Below are 9,561 nucleotides of genomic sequence, written 5' to 3'. Positions count from 1 at the left end.
TACCCCTGTTTGTGTTTACTAGCTGTTCAGTCAACATCAACAATTCAGTACTTAGCATGCCCATAAATTACTAATTAGTTTCCCTCAGCACAATAACATTGTGGTCATTTCACTTAACCATGTAAACTGCTGCTTCAATTCCAAGTTTGTCAGATAAACCCTTTGGGGTTTCAGTTTGCACTCAGTATGTGAACATGCTTACATAAATATTTATTTGCCCACTTCACCCTGCTACGCACAGAAATCTTGAATACAACTACAATGTTTGGAGTTAAAACACACATTTATGAAGTGTGGGTGACTGCGAATGGGCCAACAAGTGTATGGTGCAGGTCAGAATGTGTGCGGCACAGCACCACTGGCAGAAAGAAAGAGAGAGATAGCAACAGCAAAACACACAGAGATAGAGAACTAAAGAAACCGGAAGCGAAATCATCCAAGTCACTGCAGCTCTTAGTTTATTATTAATACAGAGGCAGTCACAACACTAAACAGGAGAATCTATAAAAAGGAAGAGGGTATTTTAAAACAAAAAATACCACTCCAAAACACCCAAATGTGACCTAATAATACTTAGCCCAATTCATGGGAGAATACATTGCGAAAACATTCCTGGGACAAGTCCTAGACATATTCTATAAACAATAACCATAACACAACTCTGATAATCATCCAGAATACAATGGTGTTTGGAAGAGAACACACTAATCAACAGCTCAAAGCCCAAATATTGAAGAAAAACAAAACATGCAGTCACGAGGACTCCATGCAGAGAGCTGCATTACTTTGTTGCAATTGCTGGATCAAGACCTGTCCAACATACTCTAAATACTGTTTTTGTGGGCAGTGAGCTTCAAGCTGCGAAAGATGTACCCCATGCACTAAAATTTACTGTGTAGAAATTAAACATGCTGTGAATAATTAAAGATGAAATATTTTGGTTATTGATATGGCGATCTTTAAAAAAAACACGTACAGCTTCCTTTGTACATTTTTAAAACCATATAAAATATCTAAACAAAACAAAGCAAACCACATCTGAAAAAAAAATCAGCTCTCACTTCATGAGCGAATAATATCTTTTCTGGAATCAAATGCTTCAGTAACCAGCACAAAGGTTGAATTTTGCTGGGAATTGCACAGCTGTCTTGCCTTCGTTCTGAAAGCAAGTAACCCAACTTTGGCAAGTGGGACCTGGGATGGAAAATTGCTGGCAGCAGCCAATTATGAAGATGCTCGATGGAATGGCATTCAAATTAAGGATTTCAGTCTGGCTGAAACATCAAAATGGCAATTAGGCTAATAACTCTGAAAAGGAGAAGGAGATTGGCCAGGCAGTCATCCAGCTCCAGTGGCTGGGACGGTCTCACTGAGTACCCTTGTGTCCTCTTGACTGCCAAAGTGTAGTCAGGATAATAGATGGCAGGAAGACAGAAGAAAGAAAGGAAAGAAAGAAGAAAAAAAGTGTCTGGACATTATTAAACAAACCAGTGTCTCCAAGAACAACATATTTTATGTGATGAGTGCCTCACTGTCTCACCTTTTCCAGCGCTTTTTGCGAGGTGCTTGGCTCTTCCATTTCCAAGTGTCTGGCTGAGGTAATGCTCTCATCTGAATCCTCATTCCGAAGGGATGCTGGCTGCTCAGAGCTTTTAGTTGGAGCGCTGTGTACTTTAACACCTCTCCTTGAAAACAGGTTGCACAAGGGAAAGGGGACACAACAAAAATATGGAAACGTCACTGCATTCTAGACAAACTGTCAAAAAAATTAAACGAGAATGAAGGTATATTCATGATGAGAGTACCAGAAGTTTGATGTTCGCCACATTTGACCTGTGAGAAATTAATAGTGGCACACTCATACCAAGAGCTCGCATTACTAGTACTGAACACCATTACATTGTCTAATAGTTAGGGAGTATATGAATAGGTGATAATGTTTGCATATTCAGATGGCACGAAAATCTGGACTTCTTGCAATGTTATTCAACCTGCTATCAACCTAGATCTTATGAAAGGCAAAATGTGGACTTGAATACCCAGAGAGTGGAAAATTTCCCCCAACCTGGCCACATGCTAGTGTGTACATAATTTCTTCCCGAAAGCTGAAGTTTATTAAAAATAAAACATAAAACGTAAAACAAAGTAACACCATTGATAATTGATAGAAAACTGTCCACAGCACTTTGTCAGGTAGGACAGTGAACTCTGAATTTGGCCTTCAGTATATTGGTACTGCAAACCTTAGGATTTCTATTCAGTAACTTTCATTTATATTGCACGTTTAACATAGAAAATTTTCCAAAACTCTCAAAAGAAGTACAGCAGATGGCATGATAAAAAATTCCCACACTGAAAATCCTGATTGTTGGTATATTGGGCATTAAATAGTACAGGGAGCAAGAGCAGATGGCTGCTGAAATGTGAGATTGCACACTAATGTTGCAATGTTGATTGCCTGCACTTCGAGAATCACAATTAAGCCATGGAAGCCTAAATCACATCCATGTAACATCCACACTCATGTAAAGAGAAGATATCCCAGGAAGTGATTAAGTGTTTCCCTTCTCTTTCTTGGTTTCTATATAACAATAGTCACATGTCACAGTCCAGATCGCTGCAAGGCACAACACAGCAACAAGGCATGGTTTTTTCTCTGAAACTCTGCACGGGTAGGTGGGGGAAAAACCTGACTTTGCTGAGTTCTGGTCAGTCCTTGCCTATTGAACAGAAATATAAGATAATATCTCCAACTCAGGAACATTACTGAAAACAATAACTTTGAAGTCTTTACACATGTATGCGTGACAACACAAACACATAATTTCATGTCAACTTCTACATGGAAAGAGATTTGAGTTTTGAGGTGGAGTTTCAAATGTGAGAAGCATGGCTGATAATTTTTCAACAGAAGATATTTCTGCTGCCTGCTGACCCACAAAGTAGCACACAAATCTGATTTTTCACTCAAAATTGTTAAACATTGCTAGTTTTCATTATACAGGCCCACAAATATGCAAATTTAATTCACTGTAACACCTTTTTTGCTTACTTGTCTCTCATAAACAAATTCATAAATTTAGCCATGGTGCAGAAACTTCACAGTGGATAAATGAGAATCGCGAGGCAATACCAAGCTCATCACAGGTCCACATTCCACATTCATGGCCATAGCAAAGAATCTGTATCAATCAGTCTACACTAGACACATGCACGTGGTGAGAATAACACCACCACTCCTTGCAGCGTCTCAAATTACTCGACCAGTTACTGAAAACATCCCACTCCAATGAAACAATAATGACCACGCATCAAATGTCTCTATTTATCAAGGAACAGATGTACTTATCTTTCTGTCCAATCATCCCGATAAAAAAGGAAATAATGAGATATCTGAGATGCTTAACATGGGATACTTACCAGCTGAGGCGCTTCAACACACTCTTTTTGGGCTTTGGCGGTTTCTCGAGTTCAGAGGAGCTGCAGGACAGCAGATAAACATGTTCAGACAAGATTCATTTAAAAAGAATCAGGTGCCTTTGTTCAATACTCTGAATATTTTTGGCAAAATGAATCATTTACAGAGAATTGAAACTGCATGAATGATAATTTTGTTTGCAAAAGGCACGCATTTTCAGGCAAGAGAACACTGAACATTACTTTGACTAATGAGCAACAAAATCTCTTCTGTGGGCACATCAATCTTTTCTGCTTTATGAACAGCAGATCAAGACAATAAGAATTCTGAAGAAGTATCACCAGACCCGAAAGTTAACTCTGCTTTCTTTCCACAGATGCTGCCAGACCTGCTTAATTTTTTTCAGCAATTTCTCTTTGTGTTTCTGATTTCCAGCATCTGCAGTTCCTTTGGGTATTTTTTTTTTACCAAGACGATAACCATCCTAGTCTTTTTGCAGAACACATGGAATTGAAAAAAAATTTGATGCAACACGACAGAATTGATTCATTGAGCAACTGGCTTTATCCTCATAGGTCAGAATTCATTGTCAAAACTTTGAAACCAAGGAAAAGGAAGACAGTAAGTAAACTGGCAGCTCACTAGCATTAAACAGCAATTATAACTAGAGAAGATTTCACACAAAACCCTTAACTGTTTTACCTGCACACTCCTACAATACCAGTTACGCACTCGCTATCCTCACTTAAGTATTGTTGCATAAAGAACAAGTCTAGAAAATTCTCGTTTGAACGAAGGGTGTATGATGAGCAAGCAAACTGCAGGGATTTGATACCCAAAATTATTTCATATTCCTGAAAGAACACAAATAAATAATGAGCTGTTAAAGAAAGTTTAAACTGCTATAATTGTTCCTGCTAAATCCTAGTCCGTGGTATTTTGAACAGCATCGATAACTTTATTCAAAGTGCACAGTACATCATGTCACAAAAATATTTCTGCTTTGGAAATAAATGACACGAACGTGATTTTTGAAGGAGATATTTCTGTACAAATTATCCAGGATGGTTTCAGGACACTAATTCCCAAAACAGTGCTTCAAAGATGGATTTTTTTTTAAATGATTCACTCAAGAACAATACGCTGATTTCGGGTGAAGACAAGAAATGTTATGAAAGGTCATTCATCGATGCAAAAGGAAGTCTGCCAAGTACAAAATAAGTGGCTGATCTATAGTAACTGGTACCAAGACAGACGGTGAAAATGTTGAGTTAATTTTTCAAAGTTGCACCACCACGAAATTGAATGGACCATGAGCAGCTTGAAGTTACTGGACTATTTTCTTTCAACCACAGTGGCTTCTTGGTTGAATCTTGTCACAATTTGACATGTAAAAAGGGGCAGGCCTCTCTAAGTCAAACTCTGACAACATGTTACTGCCAAGTTGTAAAGTGCCAGCCAGTTTTCAACAGGTCAGTGAAAAGAAACACTTCACTACATCCACATCAGCCACGACAAATGGCGGGCCATTTGACAGATTACATTCCGAGCTGGTGAATTGGAGTCACACAGCGTTCGATGCCTATTTTGCCACCCAGCTGATTTTACATCACATGGCCCAGTTTGGCAAATTCAGCATCAGCTGCTTCTGATCGGAACCTATTCTATTCATAGGGATCTCAAGTTACAGCTCTGTTTGTCATAAGGTCAAATTCCTCTCAAATTAATATTCCCAGGTTGCCTGCTGAATGTTGCAGTACAAGACGAAAATACAATCTGTGTGGGTTTCCTCTGGGTGCTCTGGTTTCTTCCCAAGGTCCAAAGATGTGCAGGTTAGGTGGGTTGCCCATGCTAAATTGCCTGTCGTTCCCAGGGATATTTACGTTCTGTGGGTTAGACGTGGGGAATGGGTCTGGGTGGGACGCGCTTCAGAGTGGCCATGTGAACTTGTTGGGCTGCATGGCCTGTTTCCACACTGTGGGGATTTGATGATACCTTCAACAGTAACCATGGCAACAGGGATGTTTGAGAATTTGGTATGACCAAATTCAGAAATATGAAGTAAAAAATACTGCCCAGTCAGTGAGAACCCCAACAGCTGCAATCCCTCAATTTTTTGACATCCCATGACGAAATGATGTCTCTCATCTAAAGTAAAATACTAATATGGAGAGATTGTTTACCCAGTGTCTTCAATAATGAAATAGCTTCCATGACATTGAGATTAATTGAACAACATCTTCACTCACATAACGCCTGGCATATCCTGTACGTGGCTGTGACTGCTCAAAGGTAAATTGCAGCACATTAGCAGCGCAAAAGCAAGCCATTTGGCTGAACTGCTCGATGCTGATCTATACACCTCTCCCACCTCGATTCAACTCTTAATATGCCTCTTTTTGTCCTTTCTGACATCTAACTTTCTCTCAAACTCATCTGTGCTCATCCTCTCAACGAGTCCTGGTAGCAGCAGCTTCTGCAATCTGGCTGCTCTGAGCCACAAAGCATCTCCTTAATTCTTTATTGGATTTATTAGTGACCATATACATTTAGGATGCAGCTGTAGATCCCCCTACACTCCCATCAAGCAAATAAAGCAGCACATGAGTGAAAAGCATGCTTTTCCCCTTTCAGACAATTCCAAACATTTTGCACAATGCAATTTTCAGTACTAACTTTTTGTCTCTTGTCAAAGTTGATCCAGCCATTCTGTAAGAGATAGACAAGGACAAAGAAAATTAATTCAATATGGACAAAGATCAAATGGTACTACACGATCTTGAAATTTAAAAGATCAGAAGTGAAGTACAAGCTCTGTAAACTTGCTTCCATTTTAGGATATCGTCAAAGGTCAATCACAAATGATCTATCATACCACCAGGTCCAACTTTGGACATTACATAGAGCCCTTTGCTCCAGTCAAGTAGGTCAGTGCCAAGCTGGTGGCATTCTCAGCTGCTCAACGTCTCAATAGGCAGTGACATCCAGGTACCAAATTTAGCTGTACAGAATAAAAATGATTTGCAACTTATCCAACTTTTTGTAAAACTAAACCCATATTCAATTAACTGCAAAGTGAATTGAATGTTCCTTTGTTTACAAATTGTTTGATTCACAGCGCAAAGCATCAAATTAATCTGATCAGGGTGATTAATCAAACTCAATCGTTTTTTTTGTTGCTTTGATTCTCATCTACAAGCAGTTTGCAATGAAACTGTAACAATAGTGGTCATCTGCAAATAAGGAATCCAAATCTTGTAAAAGAGACTTACTGAATAGTAATTAGGGAAAGCTGAATCCAGCACTGAAAACTCTGTTAAGAAAGTTCCCAGGTACGGCACAATTCCCTGAACTATATCCTAGAAAAAGAGAGGTGAATTTGTTTAATCCATTGTGAATTCAGTGTCATAGTTCCCAAACATACGACTCCATGTCTTATTTATTCCCTTGATCATGCAACTAAATCTATTTAGAATCAAAACTTAGAACTCAAAATTTTAGACTGTCATACGGTGGAATGCAAAGTTGGAGTTATAAAGGCCAGACAAGTTCAACATTTGATCCCTGATCTGTGAACTGTAAACCAAACTCAATATTTGAGTAACTTCATCATTTGGAGATTGGAAATTTTCTACGTAATGTGCAATTTCGCTTGAAGATAAAAATAATTTACCTCACCAGATCTCCAAAACTTTGCTCAACAAGTTTAAATGTAATTTTTTTCTAAACAAAAGAATATAATTCTTCTCAATGTCTTTTCATAGGACACCTCTCTTACCCAAAGAAATAATTTAATGGTCTCAGACGATGGGTTGGTTCAGAACCTAACAGCCTAGGAGATCTATCGGAATTGGCAAATTGGAACCAATATTGGGTTTGTGGCAGGAAGTAAATGCGATTTTTGAGGGGCTTTTCGGCAACTTGATGCTTTCATCCAGCAGCATACCAGAGGGTACAGTAATAGTTCTTACTGAACGTACATTAATGTTGAAGACACGAAAGCTCCAAGTATAAACAGCCGGTTCACAGATGACACAAGAATTGGACGGTTGTAAACAGCAAAAAGCCTTAGTCTCTCGGGTTACACATATGGGCTGGTTAGAAGGCTTGAACAGAGGCAAATAGAATTCAATCCAGAAAAGTGTGAGGTGAAGCATTTTGGGAGTCTAATAAGTCAGGAGAATATATGTTCAATGAGATAATAAGGTGTGGAGCTGGATGAACACAGCAGGCCAGGCAGCATCAGAGGAGCAGGAAAGTTATTGTTTTGGGTCTGTATGACAGAGGATCAGAAGGACCTTGGTGTGTGCATAAACATATTCTTGAAGGCAGGAGGACCTTTGGATAAGTTGGTAAAATATTGGATACTTGCCTGAATATAAGAGCAAAGGGGTAATGATGGAACTGTAAATAACATTAGTTGAGCCACAGCTGGAACAATGTGTGCCTGGAAACTAAGGCATTTTGCTACTTACTACCGCTCCAATTCTTGTGTCATCTGTGAACCTGCTGTTCATACTTGGAGCTTTTGTGTCTTGGGCATTAATGTACACACAGCAAGAACTACCACGGTGCCCTGCACCACTGCCAAAACACATTTGTGTAAGATGCTGAAAGATTAGCAAACCATGCACTGTAATTCACTGCATAATCTGGGAGAAAGCTTTATGGAAGTTATACAACTGTCCAATCATGAACTCACATTTTCCCCTGTATACTTATAGAATTTTGCACCACAAAAACAATCATCATGCAGAGCACACATTTTTGATTATAAAAGCAAACCTACTTTTAGATTCAATCTAGATCAGAAAAATATGTTGAAATTCTGTACAGTGCACCAATCACAACACACAATAAACAAAGTGTGACAGCAGGGCAGTAGAAATTCTGGGGCAAACATCTGGAAAGCAATGTAAAAAGATCGTTCACGGCAACTAGAACATTGAGCAGTTTGAAACATGAGTGTCTGTCAAACTGACAACATGCTAGCATGATTACTGCATTTCTCCCTCTTCAAATACCAGCTTAAAAATGCTTCAATTCCATCTAAGAATGATTTAGAGAATAAGAAAACTTTGACTATTTTCTGAGCTGGACAACTAGTTTGGTAAAGTGGCACCAAAATATTTATATCTAACCAACTATTTTGTTATTTTGTCAAATTCAGGAGCAAAATGAGTGGACAAAGAGCATGATAAAAGGAGTGAGGAGGAATGGCTAGAAACTTGTCAATTTTTGTCCACGCTAGTTGAAACTAGATAGTCGATGTCTGAAATACTGAACAAACAAAGAGATATGAATATCTCTCCATTCCTACGCAGCAAATAGTCCTTACTGCGGAGAACAATAAAAGGAAGACATGGTAATTGAGTAAAAACACTTATGAGAACCAGTTAAATCTCTTAATGTTTTGCCTTGGCTTTTATTAATTACAAGGCCCTTGAAGTGTACAAAGCAAAAGAAAAAGAAATTGGCACATATCACACTTTAGACATTGCTTCAGTTCAAATTTCCAAGATAATGAACACTGAGAAAGATAATCTATGAAGGCTGCATCACTGCAGCATAACCACATTAGATGTTGATTAAAATGTTAACTGCAATATCATCAGCAATTATAAGAATCATGGCAAAACAATCTTGGAAGACTTGAGCCAAGCCAGACCACCTGGACTGCAATACATATATTCCTGTTGCAGTATTGATTGACAGAATCTGTACGCATTCAGTCACCAACTGAGTTCATTGCAGATATTTTACTAGAAACTATTGATCACGCCATGAATATAGTCACACTGGGCCAAGTGCAACACCTTACCTCCATTAGCAGCTCTCTACTTGCTATAAAGTTATCTTCTTCATTGTTTGAAAGGTCTTCAAATGTTATCTTACTGCTCCTAGTCAAGAGAATGAGACAAATTACTCTTGACAGAATAGAGTCAAGATAACAAACAGCTGATACGGAATCTGACAAATAAGCAAGTAATACAGAGAGTGAACGGCAGTGAAGCATTTTTACAATAAGTATAGTTATTTTAACCTAATTGTTCAGAAATGTTTTGGCAATCTCTGGGGCAGGTAGAACTTGAACCCTGATTGTTGAAACCCAGGGATGGGGATACTGCCATTGTGCCGCAAAA

General features: G+C 38.7%; 1 long non-coding RNA gene across 1 annotated transcript; it reads right to left on the bottom strand.

The window, feature by feature from the left end:
• Nucleotides 1-3,431: 3,431 nt before the first annotated feature.
• On the bottom strand, nucleotides 3,432-9,293 carry LOC132207652 (uncharacterized). The gene is made up of 4 exons (XR_009443666.1): nucleotides 9,240-9,293; nucleotides 6,691-6,777; nucleotides 6,095-6,127; nucleotides 3,432-3,480 (listed from the first exon to the last, which is right to left on the bottom strand). It is a non-coding gene; the product is annotated as an uncharacterized LOC132207652 (long non-coding RNA).
• Nucleotides 9,294-9,561: the final 268 nt, after the last annotated feature.

Source organism: Stegostoma tigrinum, unplaced genomic scaffold (assembly GCF_030684315.1).
Source record: "Stegostoma tigrinum isolate sSteTig4 unplaced genomic scaffold, sSteTig4.hap1 scaffold_118, whole genome shotgun sequence".
Classification (NCBI taxonomy): Eukaryota; Metazoa; Chordata; class Chondrichthyes; order Orectolobiformes; family Stegostomatidae; genus Stegostoma; species Stegostoma tigrinum.
The sequence above is the reverse complement of the archived record's forward strand: the minus strand, read 5'-3'. Positions and strand labels throughout refer to the sequence as shown.